Source organism: Teleopsis dalmanni, chromosome 1 (assembly GCF_002237135.1).
Source record: "Teleopsis dalmanni isolate 2A chromosome 1, ASM223713v2, whole genome shotgun sequence".
Taxonomy (NCBI): Eukaryota; Metazoa; Arthropoda; class Insecta; order Diptera; family Diopsidae; genus Teleopsis; species Teleopsis dalmanni.
Window position 1 is genome coordinate 204,928,460 of NC_051846.1, and position 21,383 is coordinate 204,949,842.

Sequence of the window (21,383 nt, forward strand, 5' to 3'; positions counted from 1 at the left end):
CAGCTCAGAGTCAGCTTAAATAATTGGCTTGATTTAAAACAATGACATATGCAATTTTTCCTGAACAATTTCTGTTTTGTTTAATTTCAATTTATTTTGCTTTATCGCATTTTTGGTAATTGTGGCTCCTTTCAAATCCTTAACTATGTGCAACTTATTGCAAGCCAAACAGCTGCCAAGTAAGAGGCACTCGAGATGACTGCAAGTGCTCGCGCGCCTCCCAGTTCCAGTCTTTTTTAGGATCTGGCAGTGCACGGCCGCCTGCGCGCCTGCCTGCAATGGAGATAGCAAATCATAAAGCACGCTTTTTGGCTTAAAACATTTGTTAAATAAACAAACAAAATGCTTAAGTATGCTGTTAAGATAAGCTTAAGAGGGCGTCGATGTGCATGAGTATGCAGAAGATGGTCATGGATATCGGCACGGCTATGGTATGAGGTATGGTTATGCATGGACATGCAGTTGTAGATGGATATGAAGGCAAGCGCTTCGTGCACCTGGAATGCTGCGTACGTTAAAATTTCTTTATTCATTAATTTATTTATTTTTATTTATTATTTTAGTTATTTCTTATTTTGCAGCAGTTAATGCTGGCTTAATCATAAAGAAGTAATGTTTCGCTACGCCCATTTAATATGATAACATTCAAAACTCGAAACTTATTGTTGCAGCTTAAATTGAGCCCATAAGTAATTGTCCGTGGCTCTTCCAGCTTGAGTGATAAAGGCCTTTTGTGTACGAAACAAGTTTGTCGAAATATTTTCTAATCAAATCTTGTTGGTTTTTACTAATAAAATTCTGAATGTTTGGAGAAAAGTAATAGTTGATTATTTGCTAGTGATTGTGAAATGTGTCTTTACCATAGAAATGCATTTAAAATTTTATATGCGTTTTGCCACATCCTGCTTTTCCGAGATAACTCCTAATGAGTGTAAATTAAAAATCTGCAATCATTGTAATAAGTTTTAGCTGCATTTGAATACTTTTAGAATATTATATATTGCACGTCTTGTTTCCAGTTTGTTAACATTTAATATATGAAACTTTTAATTAGTAAGAGATGTGTATTTTCTGTATTATACGCACTTTAATTTGAAAATATATCTTTTTCTTTAATGATAATTTTACAGAGACGTTAATTAATTTAAGTTAGAAACCGAGAAGGATTTTAATTACCAATTTACTCTTAACAACAAAGCACCACTCCCTGAAAATTGCTGTCAATACATAAACATCTGTATCTGTCCATATGTACAAACTACTCAGAATGTACATATGGACTTCGCCATGAATGCTCTGCTTGTGGCTACTGGTCTGACAGCGCCATCGCAAGCGATATTTTCAATATGCATCAAAAGTTCAAAATTTAGGATCAAAAGAAACAAGAGTTAGTGAAATAGAATTACATTTAGGGCTGCCGAAAGGAATGTTCTAATGGACCCTGAATTGTTTTTTTTAAATTTTTGAACATTTTTTATTTAAATACGAATTAATGGATCTGATTAAAAAAACACATATTTGAATATATATTTTTATTTAATTTATTTGAAAAAATACTTTTACAGTAACTTTTTCAGGGAATTATTTTTAAAAATTTGAGATCAATTCAGTATAAAATTAAACTTTAAATAACTCAGGCAAGTAATTATACAAAAAACGAATTAAACTTGAAATGCTTGAATGAAATGACCAGAAAATTAAAAAATTACTGCTGCAATCAAAAAGATATTAATTACGTTATTGACTTGCCTTCAAATAAGAACCCAGCTAACAGATTTTAAGACAAGTTAGGACTTAGCTGTAAGCGCAGGCAGAACTAAAAAAGTTGTGCTTTGCAAACTCACTAAAGAAATAATGAAGAAAACAATTCAAATATACAGTAAAAAACGTAAGTCGTAAATTTTTTTAAAATAAATTTCACATTTGACTTGAATTCGAACACACGAAAATTTAATTTTAATTTCCAAAATAAAAAAAAATACAGAAATCGAAATCCACAGTAAAGAAATTCATTCCGAGCTTTAACAAATTCAAGGTCAGTCAGGCAGCTTCGTACCGCTTGAATCTGAGCTCAGATATATGAAAACATTGAACCCAATTGAAAACTGGCATAAGACACAAAATGAGCTCAGTTAGACAAACTTTTTTAAGTAATTATTTATTTTTTATATCTAAAGTAATGTGTAACAACCAAAAAGTTTGAAACGGATAAAAAGAAACAACTTAATTTTTATCATTTTCAAGTCACAAAAACGACAATTTGTTCGATTTAAGCCAACATTGAGCATTAATTTAAGCTCGCTCTGATGTGACGTGTGCAACTTATCGGTAAATAAAATATCAAAATTATCACGAGTGTTCACAGAGATACTCATATAACATAATTTTGTATTTTAATTCATTATTAAAGCCATTTATTTTAAAAATACTTTTTGAAGTAATTATTGTTGTATTAAAATAATATAATTATGGCATAATTAAGAAAACCTATTTAAGAGGTGGCTACTTGTTCTTTTTTGTTACCTTTTTGGTTTAAATATAATTTTAGCCAACAAATTATAAAATTTCAATAATAAACTTTGCAATTAATGATTATTTAATTAATTTTATAAAATAAAGTAACATCTACATAAATTTATAAAAGACTTAAGTAACAAACTTCAATGGATCATTTTTCAAATGGATTTGAAAAATGAGAAATTTTTCATTCATTGTATGGAAATATGCATGAAAGAATTTCAATTGAAGAGTTACATAGATACAAATTATATAAATAATGAAAGATCTAATTTATGTACCCACAACATTGCATTGAATGCGATCTAATAAAGACTATCTAACTTCACTTTATAAGGAACTAATGGTCACTCATCAAGAACTTGAGTGGTAGCTTGTACTCTTTGACAAAGTGGAGACTTTGGTGCAGTTTTAAAGCCTCATTTTGCGTTGGTTCCTGCAGTTTGTATTGCAGACTGTTTAAATTGTACAGAATACAGAATCTTCCATTGTTAAGGTGGGTATCTAGTGGACCTCTCAAAGTTGGATTAGTTAATATGTTATTCTTCATTACTTCAAATTCTAGCCCCTCATTGTGTTTCAATTGAAGACATAGAGAGTTTTATTGGTTTAGGTTTTAAAGCTGATATGAGGAATAAGTGCATTTTTAATTTGTCATGCTGTCCTACATTGTCATCTTTATTAGATGGGTCTGCTTGAAGAGACAGTATAACATCTCTGTTTGAAATCTCCGTCATATCTGTTTGTAATCTCTACTGGAGCCCTCTCTGGATGAGCATTCTCTGTCTCTACTCGTTCGTGGATGCGATGTGCTTAACCCTTGACGTTTTAATTTTTATTAGAAAGAGGAAACGTCTTCTGTTCAGTTGAGATCAGTAAACAACGTAAAAGTTCAATTATAATCGCAGTGTTTCAGTCTTTAGGAGCCAAGCACTTCATTTATTTTCTATTATAGGCTGTACTATATTTTATACAATATATTCATAAACTCATACTTCATACCTTTTTTATTCGTTTAAAAGAATTTCTTCACATTTTGGACTTGTTGAAGAGCCAAATAGTTAGGAGAAGAATGCCGATGGAATATAAAATCAACTTATCAATAATTGTAGTAAAATTTGTGAAGAAGATGATTTAAAAAATTATTATAACTGGTTTGAAATATATATATTTTATTCCTGATTAATCATTAATTATCCTTAACGGATTTTTTTATGATGTACTAAACTCAAAACTGGTATGATTTTGAACTATTAAATCAGTGTGAGTTTATTTTTGGAGAGTATTGCTTTCCAATGAAAATCTTAAGACTCATTAACCGCATAGTTTTATATTTTATAACGATTTTTATCTAGCATAAAGTTTTTATCTCTACAGAGGATATGTATAATGATGCTTCCTGTGAATTCTGTTCGTAAATTTTTATAAATTAAAAAGTTCAGTGATTTCTGTCTCAGTAAATTAGAAATTTTACCGTTCAGGTTGATAATTTTTGTTAATAAAATCTATTAAAAGCTGAGATTAAGCAATAACAATTGTATGTATTCCACCACATAAAGTTGAAATTAATTTATAAAAATGGTTTTTGCTAATTAATGTAGTTTTTGCATATGCTTGAAATATTGTACTTTTAATACCCGACCTATTAAAAATTATGTTAAAACTGTTGTCGTTGAATCTCGTGTAGGTTGATGTGGCTTATATTAAACTTTAAAAACCAAACTAAACATGTTTTGGCAATTTTATGTAAAACAACTAAAATGGAAAAAAAAAACTAAATTAACATGCAATTCGCACAACAAATAACATCAAAAAAACAATATTGCCACATTTATTATCAAAACGAATCATAAAAACATGAAATGCAAGATATTCAAATTAAACATAATGATCAGCATGACATGATGCAGATGAACGCATTTAAATCTGCACCACAGACGAACTGACAGACAGACAGACAGACAGACAGACACTCAGAAATTATGTGGACAGACAGCAAAGATGCAGGCGCATATGTGAACGTCTGTCTTCACATGTGTATTCGACGTAGATGGACTAACCGATTCAAAAGCCCACGGCTTAAAGAAAATTACTTCATTATAGGTTTTTAATTTAAACACAGCATTTACTGTGTTGAAAGAGTGCAACCAAATAACAGTCGAAGCGAAGTTGGAGTCTATGGATCTGTGGCAGTGAGGCAATCCAAGTAGCAGCAATCGAATTTAAAGTAAATTGAGCTTCATTGATAAATAATTTTGTTTGCCTACAAACTTGCCGCTTCTTTCCGCACAGCCTACGCTTCATCGTATCGATACTTAATGAATTGTCAGTGTGGGTTGTGTTAATATTTGAGATTAACTAAAATGTTAATAATACTTTAACTTAAGCTGAACTTTAAATTTGTTGACAATTTGTAGTTAATGTGTAAGATATCTAAATATTGAGTCCAATCGGAAGTGATTTCTCAAAATTAGTCAATGTTATACACTGCTTTTTTGGGTTCAGAAAAAAGAAAAAACTACCAGTGAATAATCTTAAAATTAAGTATCAATGATTTTGTTGGTTCTTAGATATTATTATATGTAATTTTACAATGTAAATATTTATCAAAGCAATTTACACAGATTGGTAAATGTCATTCACGTTGCAATAAAATTGCTTTGCCATTATGAAATACTTTGCATAAATTCACATTTTCTTATCCCTAGTTTGTGTATCCACAGAATCTAACATTGTTGCGGAGTAACGAAGATCTTTAAATAAAATATCGGTGATTTCATCAATTAATTTAAAATGAATACCGTTTTCTGAATTTCTGATCATAGTACGGCCGCTAAATTGGTAGATATAGACAGATGCAGACTTTATTTCAGCTTTAGTGAAAAAAATAGATTGTATTATGTATAAAATGGTTTTATATAGGAAGACTTAAGTACCATAAATTCCTTGTATATGTCACTTATTAAAACAACGGAATACAATGGCAGCTAAATTGGTAGACACAGATATATGCAGACTTAATTATGGATTTAGTGAAAAAATGGATTATATTAAGTATAAAATGGTTTTATATAGGAAGACTTAAGTCCCATAAATCCCTTGTATATGCCACTGATTAAAACAACGGAATACTATACATAATACTATATTTGCGTTGTTTTTATTATAGAAACAAAGGTCACATAAGATATACTACGCATATGATATGGTCCATTTACGTTAAAAATGGCACTTAAAATATGAAAAAGTATAGTTTTAGAGAAAAAAAGATAATGTCTTGAAGAGAAATGAGTATAATACTGTGGTTGATAAACATGTGTTTCTTTCCCACCGAACAACAATCAGGCAAACTGTCTAAGAAATACCAAAGAAGACTTCATTTAGTCTTGTAGTTTTCAAGCAGTCTATTTTTATAAGTTGTCAAAATACGGTCCAACAATATGACTTCCAGATTGACCGACAAGTAATACATGATACAAACGTATTCTACTTATCATTAGATAGCTGATGAAAATAAGTATAAGTAGATCTCTTAGTAATCTTAGCATTTAAGAACTGACCGGTATTGGTAGGGATACATCAAAGGAAGCATATATCACTGAACATTGAAGGATAAAATGTTGCTGCTAAGTCCGTGATCTCTATGAAAGTGATATCACCTAGGTACTTGAATAGAAGTGAACTTACTAATTTACTTACTGCTCTTCTTCTTTCCTAAGTGGAGCATAGAGCCTCATAGAAGTAAACTATCTCCAAATAAATGTTAAACTTTACTGTATGGCCAAAAAAAGCTATATCTTATAGTCATTCTTATAAAAATTAAAAATAGAAGTTTCTAAGGACTGTAATCACAGCTCACAACAGACAGTTCCTTTCTTTTTAATTTAATTTTATTTTTATTAAATTTTTTGCTTTTTGTTCCTTTTTAAGTTGCTAGTTTTTATACACATGCATATATCTATCTTTATATATTTATTTAATGAAGATGATGAGACGAAGTCATTGTTATATTTTTATATTTTGTTCTATATAATTTTAAGTATCTAATGTAAATTATAATGAATTTCAATAAAGTGGAATTACAAATACTATAACCGCACTTTAATACTAACATGACTGATTCAGGCGTTTGCAAGAATTAACAAAAAAAAATTAAATAAGTTTTTATTAACTGGATGAAAAGACATATAATATAACTCATTCACAATTATATCAAAAATTCGTTGAAAAAAAAATTTGACTGTGAAATCGCATATTTTTAATTATTAAATGCTAAACTAGTTTAAAATAATAATTATTAAACAACTTTTAATCATGTTAATCACTAATAATACTGCCTTATAAAATATGCTATCTCGGATTACGTAAGTGCCAAAAAAGCTACACTGAGAAATAAATTTACCTGTCTCAGCTATATAAAGGCATCGCTTTCTGAAGTGAATGTCTGAGTCTTAGTACCTTTCCTACCATTTTTTGAAATACTATAATTGCTGTTATTTCCAGACACATGTGCGAATGCTTTTAACTTGTTTTTAAACTTAAAAAAAAAAAAAACAATAATTTTATTCTTGTTTTTGAATTTGTTATTGTTCTTGTCATGGTTTTTTTTCGACTTAAAATTAAATAGGTGAGGGTCACCTGGGAGACTTTGGCTCGTAACACAAGGCAGCAACTATTCTCTGGCTTTGTTGTCGTGGTCTTAAATAATTTTTTTCTAAGAATTTTAAGTTATTAACTTTTGGCCAAAGACACATTTTATTTGTTTTAATTCTTTTGCAAATATTTTTTAAATATTTTTTACACATATTTACTTGTAAGCGGAAGTTTAAACTATTTTTGCATATGTGAAATGCTTAAAAGAACAAAAGACTTAAGCAACAAACTCGGTGACATAATTCTGAAAAGTTTTATGTTCATTAAAATATTTTTGTATGATTTTCAAGTTCTTCTCAAAATAAAATTGTCATGTTAATTATGAGTTTATGAAAATAAGTTTTTGTGTATTTATATATTTAAAAAAATAATTATTTGTATTAAAGAATGTATATTCACAGGAGCGGATCCGGAAGATCTAATGGAAAAAAATATAAATTGTCATAATGCAATATATAAGTTTCTATAATTTTAGGAGTAAATTATTACAAACATAAGATTTATCTACTTATTTATTTATTTACTTATAAACTTAAAAATTATAAATAATTTCATACCAAATAAAGAAGAAGAAGTATTAAATACTGAATTTTTCAATTCAATGTTTAGCTTAAAACTAGCTTGGGCCCCTCTGAGCTCTCAGCAAAGATCCGTCTTTGTATATGCATTTATATATGAAAGAAAGATTTTTGGTTTATAAAAATATGAACCAAATAATTTTTAAAAATCTTTTTGACTGATGTGGAATTATATTTTATGCTACATTACACAATATTTTTGTTTTTGTAAATCTTTTACTAAAAACATTAAAGCATAAAATTCTATTTCATATTTTTAAACTTTTATAATTTTTGGTAATTCTTACATAATTGAGGTATCATTTGCACCGGTTCAATGTAACGGTTCTGTGTAGTTTTCTCCGCGGCTCTTAGTAAACAATTAAAACTTAAGCGTCATCTTTGAAATGTTGTCACTACCGAATGACTTCTTTGGAGTTACAAAGAAGCCAGTCACTCAGTCGAAAATTTGGTTTGGTGGTCTGACAATTTCCATTCTCAATTCACTGACGTAATGAATGAGGTACGCTGTTTGACCTTTTGTATGACTTCTTGACAATTAACATCAACTTTAACTTAAGCATTTAGAAACAATTTCCTTAATTACACCAGAAACAAATTGTTTTCGTACTCAAAGATACAAAAAACAAAAAAAAAATAAATAAATACAACAAGTAAGCTACTTTATCTTTTTGTTTGTATTTCATGAATGCTATCAGCAAAAATTTACGAAATTTAAAATAATATTTTTCTATGTTATTTTTTATGTTCTTAACTTTTCCTTCGGCAAAATGGTGTGACAATTATTATTGTTTTTTGTTTTTAAATGACAGCAATTAAGACGTTGAGTATTCTTTGTCTCAGTCAGTTTGTTGATAAGTTTTTTTTTTTGTCAAAGATATTTTAGTTAGCATTTGTTTTAAATGTTGCCACTGATTTTTTTTTTTTGCTTTTTGTTGGATACATTGTGAGTGAAGGTCATTGTGCGTTGCGGTAAATTTTTGTCATTAAATATGGTAAGCTTTGGCATATGTCAATTAGTCAGTCAATTTATATTTATTTTACGATTTGGTAATATTTCTTTTGCATATAATGGATTTTATTCATTTTAAAACAATTTGATAAGTTTGGGGTCAATTTCCTTAAAATTGACTTTAAAAGTAAAAATATCAACGTTGAGTGTACTTATATTGCCTAACATACTACCAGCTACTCACTATATCTGCAAAAAGACCTTTGAGAAAGTTAAGTAATTGTCACTGATTCTTTTGGCGAAAGACAAAAAGGGAAAAAAAGATCGCAAGTGTAAAAATACAGGGATAGCTAAGTATTTCAAGAGCTGTAAGTTATGTATCTCAAGAAGACCCTAAAACTCACTTTATCTGTTATGTATTTGTTTAAAGTTGTGCCGTCAAAACTGCTCTAAGACTATAGGAGTTTTAGTTGCAGTTAACTGTAAACACTGATAATTTTAACTGAAATTATCTACAAGAAAAAGAATCCTACAGAAAGAAGAATAGTTTTGAAAACCACATAATATCAATTCCGTATTTGTTTATTATAATTTCTACTCTACTCAATCAAGTAACTCTGAAAATAGCATCTTCATAGATGCTTTAAAGATCATAAAAAAAGAAAGAAGAGGAAGATGAAAGAATCCTACAGAAAGAAGAATAGTTTTGAAAACTATATAATATTAATTCTGTATTTGATTATTAGAATTGCTACTTTACCTTATCATGTTACTCTGTAAATAACATCTTCATAGATGGTTTAAAGATCATAAAAAAAGAAAGAAGAGGAAGATGAAAGAATCCTACAGAAAGAAGAATAGTTTTGAAAACTATATAATATCAATTCTGTATTTGATTATTAGAATTGCTACTTGCTACCTTATCATGTAACTCTGTAAATAGCATCTTCATAGATGGTTTAAAGATCATAAAAAAAGAAAGAAGAGGAAGATGAAAGAATCCTACAGAAAGAAGAATAGTTTTGAAAACTATATAATATCAATTTTGTATTTGATTATTAGAATTGCTACTTGCTACCTTATCATGTAACTCTGTAAATAGCATCTTCATAGATGGTTTAAATATCAATAATAGAAGGAAGAGGTTATATTCACGAAAGAAATACAGGATATGTAATCATACCGACTTTCTGATACTTGTAGCATTTTTCATCGTTTAACTTTGTTGAATTTACATTAAAGGAATGGATATTTCACTTTGGATATTTATATTAAAGGAATGAGATTAAAAAAAGAGTAAGTCATTACTAGATATGACATATACCTATATAGTAATAAAATTATATACTATTCATATAATAAAACAATATAGTTATATATATAAACCTTTCAAAAAAACAACAGCTTAGTACTTTTCTAGTTACTTTTGTAACTAGAAGAATATTCTATTATTTAATTAATTTAAGCCACTTTTATATTTAGTTTTTCTAGATTGTTTTAATTAAAGTTTTATAAACTGAATGAATAACTGAATGTACATACTTCCTGATTAGGAGTTACCTTCTTTTACTTAAAGAAATTCTTTGTCCACAATGTATATTTGTCATGTTATTTTATACATAACTATAAGTAAATAAATAAATTGCAACTTTAACTAACGTGACATTAAAATTTCAAAATCTGATAAAAATCAAGACTTACTATCAAGCAGGAAATGTAGTATTTTTTGTTTTGATTTTGTGAAATGTACGATTAAGCAAGAAACGCGCACAACACTTGCTTCACTGACCACATGAACAACATGGAAAATGACCATGGAAAAGCAACTGTCATCAAGAATTTATAAAATCATCGTTTAATGAAGAGTCGAGAAAAAAATTGTGTAGCATTTCACCAAATGCCTAACTACAATATTTGTCTGATTGTAAATAAAAAGATGCCGCTAAAACTAATACTAAGCAGCTTACTTCGCGTACAACAGTACTTTTTCTAATTTTCCCAGCCTTCACAATCATCCCAGTCTGCCCAGCTTCTGCCCAGCCTCTGTCCAGTCTCTGCCTAGTCTCTCTAGCCTTCTCTGGCTGACATGGCTCAAAAGACAATCTTGCTAGTTTCCAATGTGCAACGACTTTAACATTGGACAAATGAGTTAAAAACGCCTGGGTTAATTTAGAAGACAAGGCATTACATATTTAATGGAAAAAATTATATGATTTCTTACACAATAAATGTTAAATATTTTTTGTAGTAAGTTACCACATTAATAGCAGAAAATACAAATGAGAAAATTATTTCGTTTAAATAATTACAAATCGTTTATCCTCAGATAACTTCTGACACTACAGAATTAATGCAGTTGTGCGGTTTTGCAGTTCACATTCTGGGATAAAAAATTGTTTTGACAATTTGGCATATTATGTGGTCAAACTATGTAAATCATAACCATAATTGATTCAACTATTATAGCTGCCATTATTTTGAATAAAATATTTTAGGCTGAAACAAGTCCATCGACTCTGCCGGAATTCATCGTAACTTTGTGGTAAGAGATATGTTCATTCTAATCAAATTTTGTTCTTACAATATTTGACAGAACGATAAAGTGTAAAACAATTTAATATTCAAATTAAGAGGATAACACTAGTTAATTGCAATTTAAATGACATCGAAGAGTAAGCCAACTGCTTAAATCAATCTTAAATTCAATTTAGTTTCAAACGATTGTAATATACACTTCCACTTTATCCTCAATTAAATTCAATAAATGTCAATAAGCGATTTTATTAATATTTTAAATGGTACCGAAATGCATTTACTAATTGGCAAATTATACATCCAATTTTGATAACAGTTTAAGCTATGACATATAATGACATATAATTTGAGTAAATAAACTTTGTATTTTAGAAGAGACATTGGACCGTTGTTAGAACCACGATTTTTAACAGTAGAAGCTGCTCTTTAAATTATCAGATGAACAAGTTCAACTTTTAAATGGAAAAACTGTCTTTGAAACAAAATTTACAAGGAATAGTTTTAAAACTGTCACTTAAGTTTCATTTGAACAAATATTTATATTAAATTTCTTTATAAAAAACATTTCAAATAAATTAAAAAATAATATTTCAAGAGTGCACAACAAATGCTTTCAGATCGAAAAACTTTGAAGTTGGGTGTTTTTTTTTGATACCATTTGTACCAACCTTTCGGAATGAAAGAAAAGGGGTAGAGCAATATCAGAACTAAAGTGCAGTAAAGCAGTCATTGCTAGCGAAATTTTATAAAACATTCCGAGTGTACTTGAACTGCTCTTTAGAAAAATGTGACGTAGCTAAATACTTGCACATACCTAAACCGAAAACGTCTTAGTAGGAATAATAAGAAAAGGTGCTGCAGAAAACTACATAAATTGCGTAGGAATGCAATCACCCCAGCTCACGATATCTTCCATAAGACCCGATAATTGCGAAAGAAATAAGAAAATAATGTAATAATCTGTAATCGAATCAGCCCTTCGGTATGAGCAATATAATTAATTCTTGAAAACAGAAGAGAACATTAGCAGTTTTAAAAATGTATGTTGTCATCACATCCGTACATTATTACTTTTCATGAAGTTATAACAAGTTTACCATCTGAAAGATTTTGTATTAGATAGCATCCTCTATCTAATCCTATCTAATCCCCCTCCCAAAGAAAAATTCTGGCACCTTGTATATAAAATATGTTGATCAATATTCTTTTAGTGGGAATAGCAGATAGATAATAATGGTTTGTTATTAACTCTCGAAGTGAGTTTTCGGTCGAGATCCATAAATATATTATTCTATTACAAAGCATACCAAAGAGCTAATAAACGCTTTTACTTTATAATGACCAGTACCTTTTTTTTGCATATCAACTTTACTTATCACATTATTTTACGGTCAAACGGATAATGAACTGTACTTAGATTGACAACTGAGAACATTCTTGCAAATATCCATAAACTAATCAATTTGAAATGGATTACGTGATAAATAAGAATCCGCACTAATTAGCTATGCAAGGCACGGGTTTACATTCTAAAAACGCTTCTTCAATTTGCATTCTCTGATACAATTGTTTCCATTTGATCGGTGTTTGGCTTGGTGAACTTATTCAAATGCAGTCAACGCAAGTTGTGGTGACCACAAGACGCCACATCTACCAGCGCAATGACGTCGACATACATGCGTCAACCTGACATGCCAAATGACAGCTACACAGTTAACTTCATATCAAGAAGTTCATTAATCATTCTTTTCATTTAAATTTAATTACGCGCAAAATTTATATTTCGCAAAATAAAACAAATCACCTCGAAACATTAAAAGAATTCATTAAGAATTTTTTTTTGCAATTTTATTTTCATCGCTTCGTTGCTTTTGTTTTTTTTTTGTTTTTGCATTTTCTCACAGATCTCAGAGATCGCAGAGATCGGCAAGTGCACGTACAAAACGTTTTCAGTTAAAACCTACAGCTCAGTATCAAGCATCTGCTATCAAGCCTCTACCATCAACCATCGACCATTAGGCATTAAGTATTAAGCGTTAAGCATTAAGCATTAAGCACCGAACAGCAACGAGCATTGAAATTATGAATATTTACTCGTGGAGCAATTATTTTTATATGTCAACCATTCAAATTGAATATCATAAACAATTTACACAAAGATTTATTAGGAGTTCACACATATCGAAACACTTAAGCTGACAATTAAAAAGCACTCGAAGCCATTTTTGGCGTAATGCCAGCTGCAGACGTACAAAGGCCTCAATCACCAATCACCAATCACCCAACCAACGTTGAGTCGTCAAACTGATTCAGTTGAGATCAGTGGAAACGTTAACTGCCAATACTTCAAGTGTTTTTCTGGTTGTTCTTGTTTTTTTCGCTTTATTTATTGTTGTTATTATTATTGTTATTTTTGTTGTTGTTAGTGTTGCTGTTGTTGTTGTTTATTTTATAATAAATATTATTAAAGAAGAAATAAATTAATTGTTTAATTGTGGGAAAATAAAAGTTGCTCGTTCAATTTTTTCCTCTTTAAATTGTGAAGTTGTTAATCCATAAAATAAACTCATTTTTTAATGTAAATTAAATGTTTTGTTTGATTTGGCTTGGCTTTGCTTGGCTTGGATTGAGTTGGCTTGGTTTACTTGAAATGGTTTGGATTAATTTGTTGGTTGATGTGGGTGAGGGTGTTTATTTTTTTTTTTTAAATTAATGAAAAATTTATTACTGTAAGTTTTTAATTAAAAAATAATTTTTCAATAATTTTAATGATTTTTAACGATTATTGAACATGTGAATCTTTTAAAAATTTGTACTTTTTTTATCGATGATATCTTAATAATATGCAGAAAAATTTATTGGATTTAAAAATTTTTTTCTCATGGGTTGAGAAATGTACTTCTTCCATTAGCAAAGGATAACTTTAACCTGCATAATCTGACATATATCATTTGAGTTTTTATTGATGTGAATTATTTGATGGATGATTACTTGTTACACACCTTCGTAATTATGTATGAACATTCATAACGTCGCTAGCGACCATGAATCGTTTAAATTCTGAGTAATTTAGTTCTTTCTAAGTGGTGAGAATTTTGCAAAAATCTAAAAATTCATACAATTTATAATTTTCTAATAATAAAAAAAACTTTACAAATGATAAATATAAGCATATTTGTCTCAAATGCATAATTAATTTTGTAAACTTATACTAATTGTAACTAATGTAACGTAACCAGTGGCGGACTAAGCATATAATGTGTATGAGTCGAAAAAGTTTTCCGAAGCTGCATCTTATATAGACATAAATTTTGTATCATCAAATGAGCTATCTTATACACAAGGAGTATTTTGAAAGCATCCTGTAAGGTTCGGGGCTGATTTCGTAGACCAAGAACAAAATATGTTATGTTTCAACACGGGCACATTTTGATAATTGGACGTGGCAGGCGTATACATGATAAAGAAGAGGTGTAATACTGCAATCACAAACTGACATTACTGTCCGTTCCTTCACTACCCAGCAGAAATAGCATAGATTGACCAATTGCTTTAATCTGGCATAATAAATGATTTATCATGGACTAAACATGGAGTACTAATGGAAACAACAGTTAGTTTAGCTCGCTTTCTTTGATTTATTTGATGAAGTCACAGTAGGAGAAAGATATTGCCAAATGAATATACTGACACTTGCATAATATACGTCATCTGAACCTAACCTAGCTATGCCCGAGAAACTATCAACATTTAAATAGGATGCTCAAAATGTGTTCTAAAATCAACTTTTAGAATAGTTGAATAATAAATAGTTGAATAATATTGACTTCATTTTTAAATTAAATGAAATTGCAGTAAACGAGAAGATGGTCTCGTATTACTACTGAAACTCCTTAATATCGTGCTTCTACTACAGCTAAAAGCACTTATGTTAATGAAATTAAGATTTGATCGGCTCAATTAGCATAAGCTGACAAGTATGACAAATATTTCAAATTTTGGTAATTTTCCTTGTGGGAAATTTATTTTAAATGGTTGCATTCGACATTTTTCGCCTTAAATCGGTTGATTTATTTATAATTAGCTCATTTATATAAACGCTCTTTGTAAGATAAACTATAATCATTAGTGGCTTTAATGAGCAAAACTGCCTAAATGAAACAAGTGAAAACATTGTACAAAGATTAGTTTTATGATCGCAAAAGAACAAATAAAATATCGGTTATAATGAAATTATAGTTGAGTTCAAATTTTTAAAGAACTAATTTCATAGAAGTACTTGAGGATATATGAGTATTTGCAAAATTTCTTTGGTGAAAACTTTCTCAGATATCATCACTGAAAGAAGTTTTATGTGTGAATGATGAGTCAGCCATAGGCTTACATAATATATGGCATTTATTTTAGCGACATTGGCCAATGTTATCGTTTTGATTTATTGGTCTAAAAAGCTTTAATTATTCATTCTACACTTGTCTACATTTTTTTACTTTTTATTAATAAAAATTTATTCAATTAAATGTTGCAAAATTTATTTAGAGAGATTTTAAAATAATTCACAAATAATGCACTCAATTACGGAAAGATTTACAAAATCTCCGCGCCAAACACAGATTTTCATGTTTTCTCAGGTATATAAGACGAAGTAAGGATGCCACACAGGCATTTGCTAATGCTCGGAGCCGTTATTTAATGACCTTTATGGTCAAATGCAACTTGATTTATATTTTTTATGTATCTTGGATTTGTAAGTTAATTATTTATTGCCACACGCACTTAATCCGAACACAACGTACAACACTTTATTAGTTTTTTTCAGGCACATATGTAAATGGGTTTAATAAAAAATTGTCATTAATTGCTGGGAGCAATAAACACTCTGGCAACGTAGTTCAGCTTCAATTGATTGCAACATAAACATTTAATCAGTTTGCAAATTAACAACTGCAAGACTAACGAAATTCAAATGGACCTCAATCTCAATAAATTTATTCATCAATGAATTTCATGCAAACTTATTTTCAGTATTTATTTAAACTTTTTTCCATATTTATTTAACCTGTTGTTGACTGCGTCCAAGTGCTGTACAAGTTGCCTCTGCAAGTCGCCGTTTCCTACGGTTGACAGCAATTTATTTAGCCTAGCGTTTAGAAATGAATTGCAACTTTTATCTGCGCGTTACACGTGCTGCCATTAAAAACCTTTGGGTGAAGACTCGCACCAGGCACGAGCTCAGCAGTTATCCGAGCTAAGCAGTTAGAAATGTGTTGCGTACGGCTTGACTTATCTCAACCGAACCACAATCAGATTAGAGCAAGTCAGTGGGGCTCTGTGTCGTTGCCTGATGTGCTATGAAATTATCAAAGTTGTCTTATATCTTCTCTATTTTCCATGCCATACTTCTGTGCTCCACCACATATGCATGCTCTGTGCTTTTAGACTTGTAATCATGTCACTTCAGCTGCTACAGATTTTGCAGATTTTGCGTTACTGGCCTTGCGGTGAGCTACCTTGCCTTGGTTAGGCTGCAATTTTGTTTAATTAGAGAGGAAACTGGAAAATTCAATTTACTGCCATTTTCCTATGGTCACTGTTCATATGTTGTCGTATCAGCACGAATTCATATAAGGTTCACAGTTCTTTGCGCTAGTCTTATATGCAAATCGAGGAACGAATTAATAAATAAAAATACTCCACACAGCAGGAATCAGCAGCTCGTGCCTTTTTCTTTTGAGCTAAGATTATATTTTTCTGCAACGTCCTGTAGACATTTTATGGTTTTTATTGGAATTCACTGCAATTTGATGTATGCGCTACCACATTATTGGAAAATGTTGTCAAAAAACAATATTTTTATGTAATTTAGTGCAGCTTAATTTGCCTTAATGACTTTACAGTATGAGAGTGCAATTAATATTAACCATAAATCATTTCCTGGCTGTTTACTTGGTGCAAATCTCGTTTTTGGATTAACATTTGTTTAAGGATAAGAATTAATCGTTGAATTACTATATAGGCACTGTCAATATTAATACACCGGATCAATTGTAATGAAATTCATAGACTGGAACTTCATTTTCTAAAAGAATGTCGATTAAAAGTGAAGTTTTTCAGTTAATTTAGGATAGCATTAGTTTTCAAATTGAACAAGATTTCAATCACTACTGAATGTAGGAGTAGAACAATTTTAAAATGGTGAGAAACTCTATTATTTTGGATATATGATTGCTGCGGATGGATATAATAAGCTGTATGTGAAATATACAATCAGTTGTGACAAAATAACAGTATATGTTTGAGGGACTCATTAGTGAGCGAAAAAGTAAACTTTAGCGGTTGCAATCCTTTTCAAAATTTTATCAATAGATGTCTGAGTTCCTAAAATAGCAGACTAGAAGAAGATTATTAAAGTACCTACTATAAAAGCGCTGAGAATAAATCATGACTATATTGGAGAGCTGCTCTATCGGAGTTCTTTTCGAGAAGCAGCTCAAAGACAGCGCACTACCTGGCTTCACTAAACAGAGACAGAAATGAAATAATAGAATCCAACCTAGTGTGAACGTCCAAACGTCATGTTTGTTGACGAGGATTGATCCTCAATGCTCCAAATAAAAATTAGAGGATGTAGCATATTTAGTATAAATTTATATTATATATCTATATAATTTCTATCACTGAGCAGATCCTTATAATCATTGCGTATTGTTAAACAGATTTTTAAATAAGAGTAGTTGTAGTATTAGTTTGATCTGATCAAATCAATCGGACGCGGCAACTATTTCAAGTCGTTTTTGTTTGACACAACCCGACGTGAATTATCTCACGAATGGCGTGGGCCTCATTATCAAATATATAAAACTTGATATTTTAAATTAAGCCAAGGCTTTCTAGATTTCAGAATCATTATTATAAATGTTATAATTACAACATGTTGAATGATTATTTCGATTTGATACTCTTCAAAACCCATACTCTTTTTTTAGTTTGGATACTTATGTAGTTATATCACGTTTAAGATATATTGCTCTCGAGGTTGCTGTGATATTGTAAGTGTCCGTAAGTCAGCATATTTTGTCTCGTTAATAGGATTTTTCTATTTCTTTAATATAGTGTGTATAGAGTTTTAGTGCTCATCTAACTTTGTCTTTATATAAGCTTTTGGAACTCTATGAGTAACTTTAGTTTTGATATACCATAAAGATTTGGTCATTTGGTAGTTTCTTACTCTACACTTTTGGACCCCCGTGAAACTCCTTAACAATTTGAATTGTACTGTATACTCCACATATCTACGCAATAGAGATGGTTTTCTTATTATAAAAGTAATCAAAATTTTATTGTTAAATGGATGGACGCAAGACTCTTTCACAAATTTTCCAAGAAACCAAAAATTAAAAATATTCGAATTTGTTATTTGACTACATAAGAGGCTTATCAATTATATGAAATTTGATAAATTGTTTTAATTTAATATAATTGATAAGAAATATGATTTTGTGCTGCGTTAAAATTTATTTCATGAAGAAAACTTATCTGGAGACCATAAATTGTATGCTATGCAATTGTGAGAGATGCCGCACGATGATTTTAGTTAAGATTTGTTTGAATTTGCATTTAAGAAGATACTTCGGCTTTGTTTTAATAAAATATATCCATTATTTTTTTATTATTGGTCGTAAGCTCTATCGTTTATTATTAATATAATTTCTCCATAATTTTCTGCAATTGTTGGCATAATAGAATTGGCCAGTCCAATAGGCGAGCAGGCATGAACGAGTACCAGCGCATATACTCGTATGTAGAATGTACAGAGGCCAAAACAATTTTGGTCTAATGAAGCGCGCACTTTAAGTCTCTCAAGCGCTCAAGCACTGTGTTATTTCATTATTTTTCAGAGATTTTTGCTTTGCCATTTTGCTTATCTTGGCCGAGTGTAAGCTATAATTTAAAAGATTTTGCAAGCTGAAGCCACTTTAAATTGCATCAAATGATTTTCCACACATAGACAGTGGGGATCAGTGTTAAGTTAAGGGGCTTCGTCCGCTGCTGCGAGCTGTACAAAGCCTTGACTTTGGCAATAAAACAAATTTGAGGCCATAATTTTGCGAAACCAAATAACAAATTTTGTTGCAACTTGTTTGCATTAAAATTTATTGTTACGCAGTGGGGAAACTCTTGCAGCTGTTGTGGCTTATTTGCAACAGCCTCAGTTCAACTCATCTTACCTCATCTTACCTCATCTCATCTAAGCTTACCTTAATTCAGCTGGCAACTGAAGCAAATTTATGGCAACTCAACATTTACTGGAAACTGTAAATGTTATCATGGAAAGGAAGCAACAAAATCAAAATAGAAGTCAATTGAATTTATTCAACCCAAAGTAAAAAATACACATGAATTTAACAGAAAATTAAAAAGTCAAAGCCGTAGAATGCTCAACAATAAAAATAGATTATCAGCAACAATGTAACAAGTGCAACAAATGCCACAATTGCATAGTGTATACCTGAAATCTTACCAGTAGCAATAGCAAATGTTTAACTCGGACCACTGCTACCGCCTATCAGCAATGCCAACACCTTTAACAATTTTGACTTAATATTATGAGTATGCAAATCGAAAAATAATTCTTAAATTAAAAAATCACAAACGTAAGAAGCTGATGTTCCTCATTGGATGTCTGTTTGGTATATAGTTGCTTCAAGTTTTGACGTTATGACTGTGAATGACTCTGTGACAATAAACATTAATTTTCCAATCTTTATAATCGCACTATATATATAATCATTCATTACGTGATTCTAAACAATGCAATAACTAAATAGAATTATCATCACACATTTATTCCAAGGTTTGTCGTTCTCTAATACCAAATGCATCATTGACGGTATGAAGATTAGATCTAGAAAAGGGTTGAGAGCTATGGCACCAGGTTACTGTATTCTGTGAGGATTATTGTGACAAACCCACATTAGTTCTATAGGCGCGTAGCTTTTAATAATACCATTATGTCCCTTGTAGAAATGTTGCCTATTTATTTTATAAATGGATAGGCAGTTAATAAGTATGAGTCTGACGAGACTATCAATGTGACATAGAATATGTTCTGTTGTTTTTCTCTTCTTTGTGTCAAAGTCTGTAGCTATCGTCTCTTGTAATATCTATATATGATAGATGTTTTTTAACTCCACAATGTCCAGTGAGAAACCCTATGACAAATCGGATGCCTGTACTGTTCAGCATTTGAAACTCCCAAAGTCTTTATTAGAACTCTTTATTAGCATTAGAACTCTCTAAGAAGTCTTTATGCATTTACATTATCCAAATCAGTATGAGCCGCTTTTAAGCCATGCATTAATTTTAAGTTTCAAGAAACTCAATAAAAGACCACAGAATCGTCATGACTCAATATAGTATGAACCCCCACGAAAAGGCATTGCATCCGTGAAAAAGTCAATTTGTGGTGGGAAGTTCAGTGTGGTGGTGTGATAGATTCGTACAACTTTGATAGGTACATCCACATAATTATAGATTTTCTTTGGTTTGAAATTAAAGATGTTGATGTCAAAGATATGTAGTTTTAATAGGACACTACTACAAACCACAGAACACGTCCTATGTTGGCTTGTTGTCAGCAAGAACTTCCTTAGATGTATAACTTCACAATTTGTTGACGATAGTTTGCCAATAAGATCATACGATTTGTTTCTAATGAAGTTCTTTCTTTGAATATGTTGATGTGAAAGATATGTAGTTTTAATAGGACGATACTACAAACCACAGAACACATCCTATGTTGGCTTGTTGTCTGCAAGAACTTCTTTAGATATATAATTTCACAATTTGTTGCTGTGAGTTTGTTACAAAGATCATGCGATTTGTTTCTAAGCCGGTCTTTCTTTGTGGTATTACGAAAATAATTGTATTTATGCGGACCAACCTCATAACATACTGTTAACGAGTTAAAAATGAATTTCTATTATGTTATGGTCGAGCTATTGACAGCTCTTTTACAACAAGTCATCGGAAATGTATTCAAAAGGATGCAGTGAGATGTAAGATGTCCTGTGGAGAATATTTGATGGATTTTGTATTTCATATCTAATGACTAGGTTCAAACAATATATTGTAAAAGAATTTAAAAT